General features: G+C 30.7%; 1 long non-coding RNA gene across 2 annotated transcripts; it reads right to left on the bottom strand.

Moving 5' to 3' along the window:
* Positions 1-226: 226 nt before the first annotated feature.
* On the bottom strand, positions 227-14,511 carry LOC127729371 (uncharacterized). Of its 2 annotated transcripts, none has more exons than XR_007994612.1 (2): positions 14,085-14,511; positions 227-558 (listed from the first exon to the last, which is right to left on the bottom strand). It is a non-coding gene; the product is annotated as an uncharacterized LOC127729371 (long non-coding RNA). The 2 variants fall into 2 exon arrangements; XR_007994603.1 differs by having other exon boundaries at positions 14,208-14,511.
* Between the last annotated feature and the right edge of the window lie 1,500 nt (positions 14,512-16,011).

Raw genomic sequence — 16,011 nt, 5'->3', positions numbered from 1 at the left:
TAGACTGGCATTTACCGGTAAAAAACTATTATGTTACCTTTAACTGTCAAATATTTAAAAAAAATAACCCTCTTCTTTCTTAAAAAGTTTGGACAGCTGAAGGTAGCATACATTGTTGTAATGCTTTGTTACAGGTAAATATTTGTTAAAAGGACTGGAAAAAAATCCATCAGTTCACACATTTGTTTTTCTTCATTTTGAAACAAATTTACAACGAAAGAACAAATTACAATAAAACAAACGTTTATTTTTCTATTAAGGTCACATTCCAATACAATAATTTCGTCGCTCATTAAGGCTTTTTCTTGAAAAAAAACTTTCAAATTGATTTTAACACTTTCTGCATCAATACTTATTTTACAGCCATTTTTCTCATGTTTTGGTCGGTCTCCTTTAGCACCAATTTGGATGACAATGCTCGTTGTAAGTGTTGTTTTTGGTGCTTTTATGTATTTCTTTTTGCACAGTATTTTTTTTAACTATTATCCTCGTCCGTCTTTGGATATAAAAAATGATCTTTGTGTTGCTCTCATTCTTTCCTCCTAACATCATTTTCAGCTACAATGAAAATGAAAAAAAAAATAATATTGCTAACGTTTTAAAGATCATGCCGCAATACGAGGACCAAGTAAAATAATTGTATTATCATAGTTAGAAGAAAATCTTTCATCGGAAGTAGATATTTGACCAAGCGTTGATGTGCAAGCCACAGATTATTCCGTGTAAATATAGCTTATCAAGAATTTGATTAACAACCTAAACCCCCACAGGTGTGCAAAGTGAAAATCTAAAACTTGCTTCATGAACTAAGGGGCTACAACGGCTTATATAATTTTCAGGTGTCGGCGTTGGTTTGCAAGATTTTTGTTTTAAAAATCTGATATTTTTGCCAGTATAGCAATATAATACAAACCTTCGCTTATCAACGACGATGCATATTAGAAACAAAAACAAGGGAAAAAATGTCGCAGTTTAAGGTAGTGATCGTATGTTTTTTTCGAAACCGATGTAGTCTCTTGAAATTAAATAAACGTAGGTGGTAGATTTGTTAAATAAGTTTTTGGACAGGTTGTAATTGTGTTATATAAATTTGAACATAAAACCCTTTCCTGCATTTATTTGATAGAAAACGGTGGAGTTATTAATATAGTATTTTTTACTATATATATATTACGTCAAAATACGAATTACATTTGTATATTTCCAGCTTCAAACACTTCACTTTAGATTAGATCTCAAAAGTAAAATTGATTGAATACAATAATTATACATTAAGCACAGAAATAAAGATATGTACACCTACAATTATACTTTATTTTGAAAGAAAAAAAATAAGCATTATTTACAAAGGAACATAATAGAGGGACAAACATATATTTCGGACACATGAAAAAAAACAAAAAACAAAGGACATGCAGCAATACACAAATAATTTAAAAAAAACAAAAGCGACACGAACCTTCCAAAATACGGAAAAGATGGGTGAGGTTGGGTCGTATGCAGGTGGTCCTGTTAGAATAACCAATAACTGTCACTTGCAAGACCCCCCCCCCCCCCGAGTCAATGTCAATTTTCGTCATACAGGAAAATCATGAATAATTATTTTCCCCATTTATAGTAGGTGAATACATCTGATCGAATTCTTAATTTCTGGATATTTCATGGCGATGAATGTAGATATCAAAACTTTATTAATTCATTTTTACAAATAAAAGATATAATATTTGGCTAATAATTCCTATTTATTGAAATGATATGAGAGGGGAAAATTCCGATGAACAACAAAAGCATTTAAATGTTTTGCCTGCTTGATATATCTTCATCTGTGCTCATTCATTATATTTTATAGTGTTGAGTTAGAAATAGAATTGACTGTGGTGCACTCGATATTGTTGAACCTTTTTCTGGAACGTGACCCTGCCTTCAAGCTTCATGTGTTTTTTGCATTTCTTTTTCTCTTCGCCTAATAAAACCCCAGAAGGAATATGGAAATAATAAGAGAGGATTACATTTTAAAAATATATATATAAAACTTGCCATTATTAGCTGCTATAACTAAATCCTAATCGTTATTCGCACTGAAATTAACTCAAAAATTACAACTTGAAGTTTCAGACAATAAATTTTACACAATCGAGCAAATGTACAAAATGTATAACTGCATGTTTAAAAGTGTTGAAGAGTTGTTCAGAAAATCAGTTTTAAAAAATCTTTTGTATCCTATTTTTACATTCTACATTGATCGCTTGCTGTTGCAATATACAATTCTTGACTAGTGTTTTATTTTTGATCCTATACAAGTTTCCGAAATCGTAGAACATGCTGAAAAAATCCGACCCACACATTGTTCCGCGATGTTTTCACAGGTTTGTCAGAGTGGCCGTTAGAAAATATTAAAGATAAATTTGAGGACAAACAATTTTAGAAGATTTTAGCAAATATAACTGCATTGTGAGGTACGAATTGAGTTTGTTGAAAAGTCCAAAGAAAATTGAGTGGCCATGTGAATGAATCGAACGAAAAGTAATGTCCAATAATAGGAAACACTTTGTTTTTTTTTTACTATTTCGAGGAAAATTAAAATAAAAATATCGAGAATGTTGACAATGTTTCAGCAAAAAAAGTATCAGCGCTTTATCCAACAGGTGTTTCCTATCAACAGTCAAAAATGATAAAGTGTACTGATTCGAGCAAATGTAACTGTCTATAAAGTGCTAGTTATTTTTGCAGAAAATCTGTGTAAGACTATTTTCATATTATGCATTGATGGTTTGCTATAGCAATAAACAATTCTTGACCAGTGTTAAATCTTTAATTCTAGGAAGGTTTCCGAAATCGTAGAACATCCAGAAAAAGCGGACGCAAAAATGTTCAGCGATTTATAGTAGATATGTCCGACTGACCGTTAGCAAATGTAAAGATGACGTTGATGACAAAAAACTTTAATCTGATTCTTGCAAATATATCTGCATTGTGAGGTACGAAGTAAGTTAGTTGAAAGATATGTATTGACAATGTTTCAGCAAAAAAGGATCAGCGCTTTACTCAACAGGTTTTTCCAATTTACTGTCAAAAATGAAAACCTGAAGTTTCAGTCAAGAAATTGTACACATTCGAGCAAATATATCATGTAACTGTATCTTAGGCGTTTATTACATTTGCAGAAAATCTGTTTGTCAAATTCTTTTTTTATACTATTCCTATATAATACATTGATGGCTTGCTATAGCAATATACAATTCTTGACCATTGTTTAATCTTTGATTCCAGAAAAGTTTCCGAAACCGTAGAACATACTGAACAAATCAGACTTATTGTTGAGCAATTTTTGAACAGGTACGTTCGAGTGACCGTAAGCAAATATGTAAAAATGAAATTGAAGACAAACAACTTTTAAAAAGATTTTAACAAATATAACGACATTGTGAGGTACAAAGTAATTAAGTTGAAAAATTACAAGAAAAATGACTGGTCATGCAAGTAAATCGCACAAAAAAGCAATGTCGAATACTTAGAAACAAACTCTTTTTTTTCGGAGAAAATTAAAATAAAAACGTCGAAAGTATTGACAGCAAAAAGTGATCAGCGCTTTACTCAAAAGGTTTTTCCAATTAACTCTCAAAATCGGTTGGGGCTGCTGTTTGACTTTTCATGTTAAGACATTAAAATTCAAACAGCTTTATTGGCGCTTGTTATGCCCCACCTTCGCTCTAATTATATTAGATGAACCAATCACTATTTACAGTCTAGTCATATGCATGGTTTTACCATATTGGTTACATGAATAATTTTGATATTTTTTATATTTTATAAAATTTGTTTTTGATATCATATTGTACATGTGTTCTCTTGTTTGATATTGGCATTTTATATTAAATGCTCATTTTTGACATACAATTGTGTTGGGTTTTATTTAGAGCGAACAAGCTCCTGTATGCCTCTCTGTATATTGTTGTTGTAACGGTAATACATTGGCGGGATCATCAAGGTATTTATGTTTAGCATAAATGAATTGATGGTCCCTCAATAATGCCAGGATTGTTGCTATTGTTTTAGCAGGTTTCTTGTTTAGATCAATAGCCGATCAACCAATGAAAAGTCTCTTTTTAGACAACACCTTCGTTTAGAGAAACAAAGAAAAGAAATTTTATCTCACGAAAAATTTAATTCGTCGATTTTCCGCTTTCCTCCCCTACCTCCCTCCTTTGAAACCAAATCTTTTTTATTTGAAAAAAGTGTAAATTTGTGTTATGTTTTATTTTTCGTCTCATGTGGTGTGTAATCACTTCTCAAATCAGTATTTGATAGTCTAGTTATTTTTATTTCCATGTTTGTGGATGCTTTTTATGCCCCACCTTTGCTCTAATTATATCAGATGAATCAATCACTATTTACAGTCTTGTCATATGCATGGTTTTACCATATTGGTTACATGAATAATTTTGATATTTTTTATATTTTATAAAATTTGTTTTTTGATATCATATTGTACATGTGTTCTCTTGTTTGATATTGGCATTTTATATTAAATGCTCATTTTCGACATACATTTGTGTTGGGTTTTATTAAGAGCGAACAAGCTCCTGTATGCCTCTCTGTATATTGTTGTTGTAACGGTATTACATTGGCGGGATCATAAATCATGTAACTGTATCTTAAGTGTTGATTATTTTTGCAGAAAATCTGTTTGTCAAATTCTTTTTTTATGCTATTTCTATATAATACATTGATGGCCTGCTATAGCAATATACAATTCTTGACCAGTGTTTTATCTTTGATTCCAGGAAAGTTTCAGAAACCGTAGCACATACTGAACAAATCAGACTCAACAGGTACGTTCGTGTGACCGTTAGCAAATATGTAAAAATGAAAATTGAAGACAAACAACTTTAAAAAAGATTTTAACAAATATAATGACATTGTGAGGTACAAAGTAATTAATTTGAAAAATTACAAGAAAAATGAGTGGTCATACAAGTAAATCGCACGAAAAAGCTATGTCGAATACTTAGAAACAAGCTCTTTTTTCGGAGAAAATTAAAATAAATACGTTGAAAGTATTGACAATGCTTCAGCAAAAAAGGATCAGCGCTTTACTCAAAAGGTTTTTCCAATTAACTCTCAAAAATGACAACCTAAAGTTTCATTCAAGAAATTATACACATTCGAGAAAATATATCATGAAACTGTATCTTAAGTGTTGATTATTTTTGCAGAAAAGCTGTTTGTCAAATTCTTTTTTTATACTATTTCTATATAATAAATTGATGGCTTGCTATAGCAATATACAATTCTTGACCAGTGTTTTATCTTTGATTCCAGAAAAGTTTCCGAAATCGTAGAACATACTGAACAAATCAGACTCAAAAATTGTTGAGCAATTTTTGAACAGGTACGTTCGAGTGACCGTTAGCAAATATGAAAAAAATGAAATTGAAGACAAACAACTTTTAAAAAGATTTTAACAAATATAACGACATTGTGAGGTACAAAGTAATTAAGTTGAAAAATTAAAAGAAAAATGAGTGGCCATACAAGTAAATCGCACAAAAAAGCAATATCGAATACTTAGAAACAAACTCTTTTTTTCGGAGAAAATTAAAATAAAAACGTCGAAAGTATTGACAATGCTTCAGCAAAAAGTGATCAGCGATTTACTCAAAAGGTTTTTCCAATTAACTCTCAAAATCGGTTGGGGCTGCTGTTTGACTTTTCATTTTAAAACATTTAAATTCAAACAGCTTTATTGGCGCTTTTTATGCCCCACCTTCGCTCTAATTATATTAGATGGACCAATCACTATTTACAGTCTAGTCATATGCATGGTTTTACCATATTGGTTACATGACTAATTTTGATATTTTTTATATTTTATAAAATTTGTTTTTGATATCATATTGTACATGTGTTCTCTTGTTTGATATTGGCATTTTATATTCAATACTCATTTTTGACATACAATTGTGTTGGGTTTTATTTAGAGCGAACAAGCTCCTGTATGCCTCTCTGTATATTGTTGTTGTAACGGTATTACATTGGCGGGATCATCAAGGTATTTATGTTTAGCATAAATGAATTTATGGTCCCTCAATACTGCCAGGATTGTTGCTATTGTTTTAGCAGGTTTCTTGTTCAGATCGATAGCCGATCAACCAATGAAAAGTCTCTTTTTAGACAACACCTTCATTTAGAGAAACAAAGAAAAGAAATTTTATCTCACGAAAAATTTAATTCGTCGATTTTCCGCTTTCCTCCCCTACCTCCCTCCTTTGAAACCAAATCTTTTTTATTTAAAAAAAGTGTAAATTTGTGTTATGTTTTATTTTTTGTCTCATGTGGTTTGTAATCACTTCTCAAATCAGTATTTGATAGTCTAGTTATTTTTATTTCCATGTTTGTGGACGCTTTTTATGCCCCACCTTCGCTCTAATTATATCAGATGAACCAATCACTATTTACAGTCTTGTCATATGCATGGTTTTACCATATTGGTTACATGAATAATTTTGATATTTTTTATATTTTATAAAATTTGTTTTTTGATATCATATTGTACATGTGTTCTCTTGTTTGATATTGGCATTTTATATTCAATGCTCATTTTCGACATACAATTGTGTTGGGTTTTATTTTGAGCGAACAAACTCCTGTATGCCTCTCTGTATATTGTTGTTGTAACGGTATTACATTGGCGGGATCATAAATCATGTAACTGTATCATAAGTGTTGATTATTTTTGCAGAAAATCTGTTTGTCAAATTCTTTTTTTATGCTATTTCTATATAATAAATTGATGGCTTGCTATAGCAATATACAATTCTTGACCAGTGTTTTATCTTTGATTCCAGGAAAGTTTCAGAAACCGTAGCACATACTGAACAAATCAGACTCAACAGGTACGTTCGTGTGACAGTTAGCAAATATGTAAAAATGAAATTGAAGACAAACAACTTTTAAAAAGATTTTAACAAATATGACGACATTGTGAGGTACAAAGTAATTAATTGAAAAATTACAAGAAAAATGAGTGGTCATACAAGTAAATCGCACGAAAAAGCAATGTCGAATACTTAGAAACAAGCTCTTTTTTCGGAGAAAATTAAAATAAATACGTCGAAAGTATTGACAATGCTTCAGCAAAAAAGGATCAGCGCTTTACTCAAAAGGTTTTGCCAATTAACTCTCAAAAATGACAACCTAAAGTTTCATTCAAGAAATTATACACATTCGAGAAAATATATCATGAAACTGTATCTTAAGTGTTGATTATTTTTGCAGAAAATCTGTTTGTCAAATTCTTTTTTTATACTATTTCTATATATTAAATTGATGGCTTGCTATAGCAATATACAATTCTTGACCAGTGTTTTATCTTTGATTCCAGAAAAGTTTCCGAAATCGTAGAACATACTGAACAAATCAGACTCAAAAATTGTTGAGCAATTTTTGAACAGGTACGTTCGAGTGACCGTTAGCAAATATGAAAAAAATGAAATTGAAGACAAACAACTTTTAAAAAGATTTTAACAAATATAACGACATTGTGAGGTACAAAGTAATTAAGTTGAATATTAAAAGAAAAATGAGTGGCCATACAAGTAAATCGCACGAAAAAGCAATGTCGAATACTAAGAAACAAGCTCTTTTTTTTCGGAGAAAATTAAAATAAAAACGTCGTAAGTATTGACAATGCTACAGCAAAAAAGGATCAGCACTTTATTTAACAGGTTTTTCCAGTTAACTGCCAAAAAAAGACAACTCGAAGTTTCAGACAATAAATTGTACATATTCGAGCAAATATATAACTGTATCTTAAGTGTTTATTATTTTTGCGAAAAACTGTTTAAAAAAATATTTTGTATAACATTTTTATATTACACATTATTGAGTTGCTATATCAATATACAATTCTTGACTAGTGTTTTATCTTTGATTCAAGGAAAGTATCCAAAATCGTAGAACATACCGACACAATCTGACGCAAAAATTGTTCAGCGATTTGTTTTACAGGTCTGTCCGAGTGACTGTTAGCAAATATGTAAAGATGAAATTGAGGACAAACAATTTTAAAAAGATTCTAGCAAATATAACCGCATTATGAGGTACAAATTAAGTGTGTTGAAAAGTTCAAAGAAAAATGAGTGGCCATTAACATACATCGCACGAAAAAGCAGTGTCAAATAATAAGAAACAAGCTTTTTTTACAGTTGCGAAGTAGTAGAGATAATAAGAAAAACAGTGTTTGGGAAGATAACTCTTACAGGGAAAATTGTTCGCTTGAACGGTGTCAATTTCAAAAGCAGATAAACTGTTCGATATCATATGCTTAATATCTCAGCGACATCTTGCGAAACAAAAACCCCTTGCAAGAAATAAAAGTGACGGAAGAAACAAAAAATAATATTAATCAAAACACAATCAATAGGTCTTTCCACAGATATAAGTGTTGAGTCATGTACTGGTTTGCAAAGAAATAACTGCGAAAAAAATCATTAAGTTTTCATAATTATCAAGTGATATACATGGAAATATTACTTTAAAGCATTGCACAAGATCTTGTCTTCATGTAGTGTTTATGTACATTTAATACTTTATGAGTTTAACTAATTGTTGCTTGCTTTACGTCCTGTGGGAAATATTTCATGCATGTTCATGACGAGAACTCATTAATTATAAATACAATAGGTAGGTCTTGCAATATCTTCAATAGGAGGTCGACTGTGAGATTGGACGGGAAACTTGGAATGCCACTGGAAAATGAGGGTATATTGAAGGAGAACATAATTAAGCCTTGCAACAGCTGGCCAAATACAAACACCTAAAATACATGCTGCAAGAATTTTAATGGGCAGAATGCGTTGATTCAAGATATCTGCTCTGATATAAATAGGTTAGGTACGTTTTGCTCGCTTTAGTAACAGTGAGAATTATATGAAAATGTATTGTTTTTACACTTGAGTTTTTTGGGATGATATTTTTGTTTCATCTGAATGCCTCGGAGATCTCGTGGTAGTGTGTTTTCTTCTATTGCGGGAGGTCGTAGGTTTGAACCCCAGTTGGTTCAAAGAAAAGACGTAAAGATTGTAGTTGCTGTTTCTCCGCTAAGCAAGTCGCATTAAAGAGTAAGAACAAAGACTTGGTCGGCTCGGTGTCAGAATAATGTGTCCAGGTAGGGTGACATAGCTTTATGAGGACTATTATTTTGTGAACTAGCACGTTAAAAATCCATCTCAGCGTGTCGGTCTAGAATAAAGCAGGGTTAATATTCATATTACATTTATATGTGCTCGTCCTGAACATGCATTTGATTTGCCGCTGCATGTTAAATAACCATCCACCATCACCCTGTTGTAGACTGAGTCATTTAATTAAAAAAATGAAGAGAGACAACTGAGGAAAGAAATGCAAAGTGGGTCGACCTGAAACACTGAAGCGTTAATAGTTTAAGAGTGACACATAAAAAAGATGGATCTTTGGCAAGAGGCAAACGTTACTAGAATCAAGTTGAACCATAATTAAAATCGTACGGTAAGCTATTACCCCCTTTTCTCCTTTTTTTCAACACGGTAGATGAATACAAAAAAAAAAATGAATTAACAGGCAATAACGGCCACTATAAGCATATCGTTGTTGTGCTTATTTGTAAATGAATTCTCATTGCAGCCTGATGTTCCGGTTTCACATAGTCTAGAAATAATGATATATGTATGATTGCCAATGAGACAACTATCCACCCGAGTTCAAATGAAATGAATGTAAGCAAGGTTTGGATTTCCACTCTAATACCGTCTTATTATAAACCGGAGATAATAAAAAAAGGCCACTTAGATTGTTTGGAATTATAAATTATGATATTTCACTTGCCGTTTTTTCTCGATCCTAATTTAGACCCCCTGATTGTAAGGGGCGTGTCTAATAGTCATGCACGGTTAACTTTTGCTAAATATAACCTTCTTCATTGGGCTATTAAGTTAGAGGTACAATAAGTATTATGAAATAAGATCGTCCCTGGTGTCTTGGATAATTATTTTGTGTTAAATAACAATGAAAAAGGCACGAACAGGTTTGTTTTTATTCCGTTTTGTACACATTTATTTTGTATTGTTTCTCTTACATTACACAAAAATACCCAAAGACATATATACATATAAATGTCTCTGAAATACAGTAAGGTAAAAATACTTATCATAATAACTTACCAGACCCTTACGTGTAGTCAATGTAGTAAAATACGATTAACTCCTTAGTAGAAGTATAATTTTGTCATATGACTCCATCAAAATTACTCTAAATATTAAATATAAAATAAATCTAGTTTAAATAGAGATTGAATGAGTCTTAACGGATTATATTCGTTAATCACGTCGTCATATATCTTCATGTTCGCTCATTATCGAAATAAAAGGAGAATTCTTATCAAGTCTTAGATATTTCAATTTGGTCAGATATATATATATATATGTACATCATCCAAACGGCATCAATAAAAAATACTAAGTTTTATTTTTCACTCATTTTGGGTTGTAAATATACACAGTCACGTATATTTGAGTATTGAGTTTTGTTTTATATTATGATGTTCAGGATTTTGGATTAAATCAATAGACCAAAACTTACCTGTATTATTGAGCTATTTTTATACATATTATCAGTATTGTTAAAATAATTGACACCGAAGAAGGCTATTTGTTAAGCCGAAATATTTGTCAACACGATTTATTAACAACATCTTCGTATAATACCATCTTATATTAGTATCGTTGTGCAAATCTCTAGACTTATATATATATATATATATATTTATATATATTGAGGTAAATTGTATTGCTTTTCAAATACCGTTTCGATTCCTAACATCACTGAAGAGACATTAATTGTCGAAATCTGGATATGGTGTACAAAAACCTTTGCACCTTTTGTTTGTGGTATACCATCTTTTCCGCAAGTTTTTTGTTTGCTGTTTAGTATTAAAGTTATAATTAAGATCCATTTATTACATCGGTGATCCGTTTATTTGGCAATCGCCAATGGCAGTCAGCACGGTTTAAAAACATTTGTTGTTCGACCTGTTAGTCAAATGCGTTTTGTTAAAATATACTTTTTCACTTTTTTGTTTTTTTGGAAAATGTTGCTTGTGCTGTATTTAGACCCCTCTAACAAGAAATTTGATTTGCATGCACACGTATAAAAATTGCGGTTTTTATCCAAACAATCATTGGTTTGAACGTTGTTTTCAATTTAGACTTGTTTATATATTTTCGTTTGGGCTTGTATTATATTTACCGTCAGGTTTATATGATCCGTTCATCCTATTTTGACTCCTCAAAATTCAAGAGTCTATTCCAAATTGAGGTAAATTGTATGGCTTTCCAAATACCGTTTCGATTCCTAACATCACTGAAGAGACATTAATTGTCGAAATCCGGAAAATGGTGTACAAAAATCTTTGCACCTTTTGTTTGCGGTATATCATCTTTTCCGCAAGTTTATTGTTTTCTGTTAAGTATAAAATTTATAATTAAGATCCATTTATTACATCGGTGATCCGTTTATTTGGCAATCGCCAATGGCAGTCAGCACGGTTTAAGAACATTTGTTGTTCGACCTGTTAGTCAAATGCGTTTTGTTAAAATATACTTTTTCACTTTTTTGTTTTTTTGGAAAATGTTGATTGTGCTGTATTTAGACCCCTCTAACAAGAAATTTGTTTTACATGCACACGTATAAAAATTGCGGTTTTTATCCAAACAATCATTGGTTTGAACGTTGTTTTCAATTTAGACTTGTTTATATATTTTCGTTTGGGCTTGTATTATATTTACCTTCGGGTTTATATGATCCGTTTATCCTATTTAGACTCCTCAAAAGTCAAGAGTCTATCCTAAATTGAGATAAATTGTATGGCTTTCCAAATACCGTTTCGATTCCTAACATCACCGAAGAGACATTAATTGTCGAAATCCGGATATGGTGTACAAATTAGACCCCTCTACCAAAACTAATGTCTTGGTAGAGGGGTCTGAATACAGCACAAACAACATTTTCCAAAAGACCAAAAGAGTGAAAAAGTATATTTTAACAAAACGCATTTGACTAGCAAATCAAACAACGGATGTTCTTAAACCCTGCTTACTGCCATGGCGATATATATATATATACATTGGCCCCGTATTTAATATATAGATGCTAACGGAAGGTGACATTCAACAGTCAGTCTTGTCCAGTCATGGGTTAAACTCTTTTACACAAAGTTGACGTTGGGTGAATTTGGCTCTTAATTTTAGCATAAAATACGAAGGTGTGGGATTATGATAAAAAGTCAACATAAATAAATTAAACACAGAAAATATTTTGAGAAAGTCAGAAAAAGCAATTTCAAATTGGAAGAAAAGAAAGCTTACAATGATTGGGCGAATAACAGTAATAAAAAACATTAATTATACCAAGCATAACCTTTTTAGCATCAGTAACCAATTTATCGAGAGACTTTCTAACACAATTTAAAAAACTAATATTTAACTATATATGGCAAAACAAAAATGAGAAAATCAAGAGATCTACTCTATGTAATGATTATCAGGAAGGAGGTTTAAAAATGATTGATATAGATAGTTATATAACATCAATTCATATATCTTAGGTTAAAAGGTTAACAACAGAAGAATTTTCAAATTGGAAGGTTATACCTTTATATTACTTTAACAAATTTGGAGCTAACTTCGCTTTATTTAACATGAACCCTGAAAATATATATGACATACCAAATTTAAAAAAATCTATGCCAGAATTTTATTTAGAAGTATTAAAAAGTTGGTATAAAGTACATAATAGTTCCAAGATAAGCAAGGGGTTAAATTTCAAAACTGTAAGACAGCATGTCATTTGGGGTAATCAATCAATTAAATTAAATGGTAAAAGTCTTGTTTTTCCAAACTGGATAGAAAGTGACATTTTTTTTATTAATGATATCATAGATAGACAAGGTAATATCTCCCAAAAAGTAATCTTAAATAAATTGAAAGAAAAATCAAACTGGATGGCAGAACTTTCTAAACTAAAATCTGCAATCAAAAAGGAATGGAAAATCATGTTAAAATCAAATCAATCAATTTCAACTAAAGTTCAAATAGACAGAAATCTTTACATAGAAGCAAAAAACAAAGCCAAATCAATTTGCATTAAAAAATTAAAAGCTAAAGATATATATTATTATATCAAAGGTATAGAAAGTGACACACCTATTGGCTTCATAAAATGGAAAAAAATATTCAATCTAAATTCTTCAAATCATATACATGATATATTAAACTTTACATTTCACCAGTTAAATGATAACAAACTAAAAATGTTTAGGTGGAAATTGATCAATTATATATTACCATGTAAGCAAATGCTACATCAATGGAAAATAATGAAGGATAATCAATGTCATATATGTCACCAAGTAGAAAATTATGATCATTTTTTTAAGAGTGTGAATTTTTACAAGAATTTTGGATTAAAGTTGGGTTACTACTTGATAAAATAAAAATAGGTACACATATTTTATCAATGCAAAACTTAATACTTGGATACAAAATTCATGACAGTTCATATTTTGATATTAATGTGTTGTTAACAATTATTTTATTTACTGTTTACAAAAGTAATTATGCAACAGAGTTAAAACACAAGTACATAGATGTATATAGTGTTTTTAAATTAGAATTCTTAGAATGGTATGAAAATAGTATACTCTTAGAAAGAAAATGTAGTAAATTTTTGAAAGATACATTTAAATATATCTAATTAACCGCAATGTAATTCAATAGGAGAGGTGTGCAAGTACTCATGGTTGAGTAGTTGTGTGACAGGGAGTGTGCGTGTGCAAGTTTTGTGACCATGTTTTTGTGTAGGTAATGGTATATGTGTGTGTCTCTGTTTATGTGAAAGTAAAGACATTATACTCGTAGAGCAACACTATGTTTCTCATTTATGTTTTATGTATACTGTTTCTCTGTTTACACGAAACCATTGGCAATACTTTATACAAAGTATCAACAAAAACTCATTCTTTATCCATGTTTTTGATCATGTTAACTTACCATCAGAATGTCATCAATGATTGATATATACTCATAATGCTTCAAGTTTTCAGTATTCTGTAGCGTGTACAAGTTATCGTTAAAAAAAAACAAAACAGTTATTTCATTAAATTTAAAACTTACCAAATAAGTTAAGAATATTCCAACACACAAGAATGAATAAAATACACGTGTTCGAGATACATAATAAACATCTATACCACGTGATATACAATTAAAATAAGTAGAAAAACGTAAACAGAGAGAACGTATGTTTTCCGGATTTGTGGCTATGCAGATTTTGTAAACTATATCGATTGTAATATTCTATTAACCACTTTTGAAACTTATAATAAGTTTATCTTGTGAATCCCCTGGTTCATTTGATAAATCACACACAGGGATAAACCTATTTGGGATAGTTGTACCTTTTAGGGTATTTGTTAACAACCAAGTGTGCAATAAACTGAATGAAAAAAAAAAGGATTGTATCTAAATTTCCGGGCTCGGTAAATACCATCTCCGAAAAATTTAGGATGTGCTATCCCGTTTGAAATAAGTTTTCTACATGTACAACCAAATCATAGATAAAACAATTTTTTATGGATGGAGCATTTACAATTTTGCCACTAAATGTTTAAGCAACTTTATAACATAAGTGGATTACAAATGGAAACTTTATTCCTTTTATGTTAACTCTATTGTATGGAAAGATCAGTGAACGCTTATCGAAGCTTGTTTAAATTTGTGGAGACCGAAATTATTTTTCTAACCGCCTGTTGTTCATGTTGACTTTGAAGAAAGATTCACTGCTGTTAAACGGTGATATTTAAGATTCTTGTGGGATATTGGTCAGTGGAAAAGTAACCCAATACTTAAAGAAAGAAAAGACAACTTTAAGTTGTATATAGATATATAAATTTTGCTGTGGTTGGGATATTAAATTGATACTTTTGACCATGATATCTAAAATTTTAAGTTTATAAAGCTCAATTTACCATTAAAAAAACGCAAAAGCCCATTTAAAAAGCGCAAATATACTATCAAAAAGCGCAAACGTCCCGCGCCGATATTTAGACACAACTTCTGTGATGTCTTACACAAATACAGAAAACAATTAATTACTTTTAATATCAAAGTGTACTTTCAAAACTACTACTAAACTAATCATTTAAACAATATCTGTTAACATATGTATAATAAATTCTTTATTTAAGGTCTTTACTAAGAAGAAAAGATGTCTCCATATTATTTAAATATCAAGAAATGGTATGATGCTGATGTAACTGCAGTATTGGAAGTTTGTGAGTTATTATATGTCATAGATATAAGTTTAAAGTAAATCCACGAAGGAAAATTCTGTTTTATGAATACAAATATAAAAATGCATGCTGTCGGTGGATCCTCATTATAAGCTTACCTTCACCAAAGCTGTCTCTTGGCGTCTGTCGTCTGTCGTTGTCATCCAGAAACCTTTACAATGATCATCTTCTCGGAAACTACTGGACCATTTTTTGTCGTTTTTGTCCATTATTTTGAAAACTATAATAGCTAAATGTAAACTTTTGAAAATAACAAAAATCATCAGCTAGGCAAAACTAGCAAAAAAATCGGCTAACATGCAGATGAAATTGTCAGTTGTCTTCTTGTAGGAGTTATTACCCTTAAATCACGATTTGTCGTGTTTGGGCAAAAACTATAAGCGATAAAAATTGTAAACAGAAAAAAAAAGATCAGCAATACAATTTCAACCAAAAAGAAAAAAAGAGATGTCATGAATACTATTGATATCTTACATGTTGGAGTGTGACCATTGATGAAGATGCATATAGACCTATGTGAGCGATACACGCTCTTTCGAGCCTCTAGTTTATATGTTTGGGATGTTATCAAAATATGTTGATGGATTGATGGTTGTTAATGGTAATGCCCACTTGCAAATACTTCA

This window comes from Mytilus californianus, unplaced genomic scaffold (genome assembly GCF_021869535.1).
Source record: "Mytilus californianus isolate M0D057914Y unplaced genomic scaffold, xbMytCali1.0.p SCAF_1, whole genome shotgun sequence".
Lineage (NCBI taxonomy): Eukaryota > Metazoa > Mollusca > Bivalvia > Mytilida > Mytilidae > Mytilus > Mytilus californianus.
Note: the sequence above shows the minus strand (reverse complement) of the source record. Positions and strands in the feature narration are given on the sequence as shown.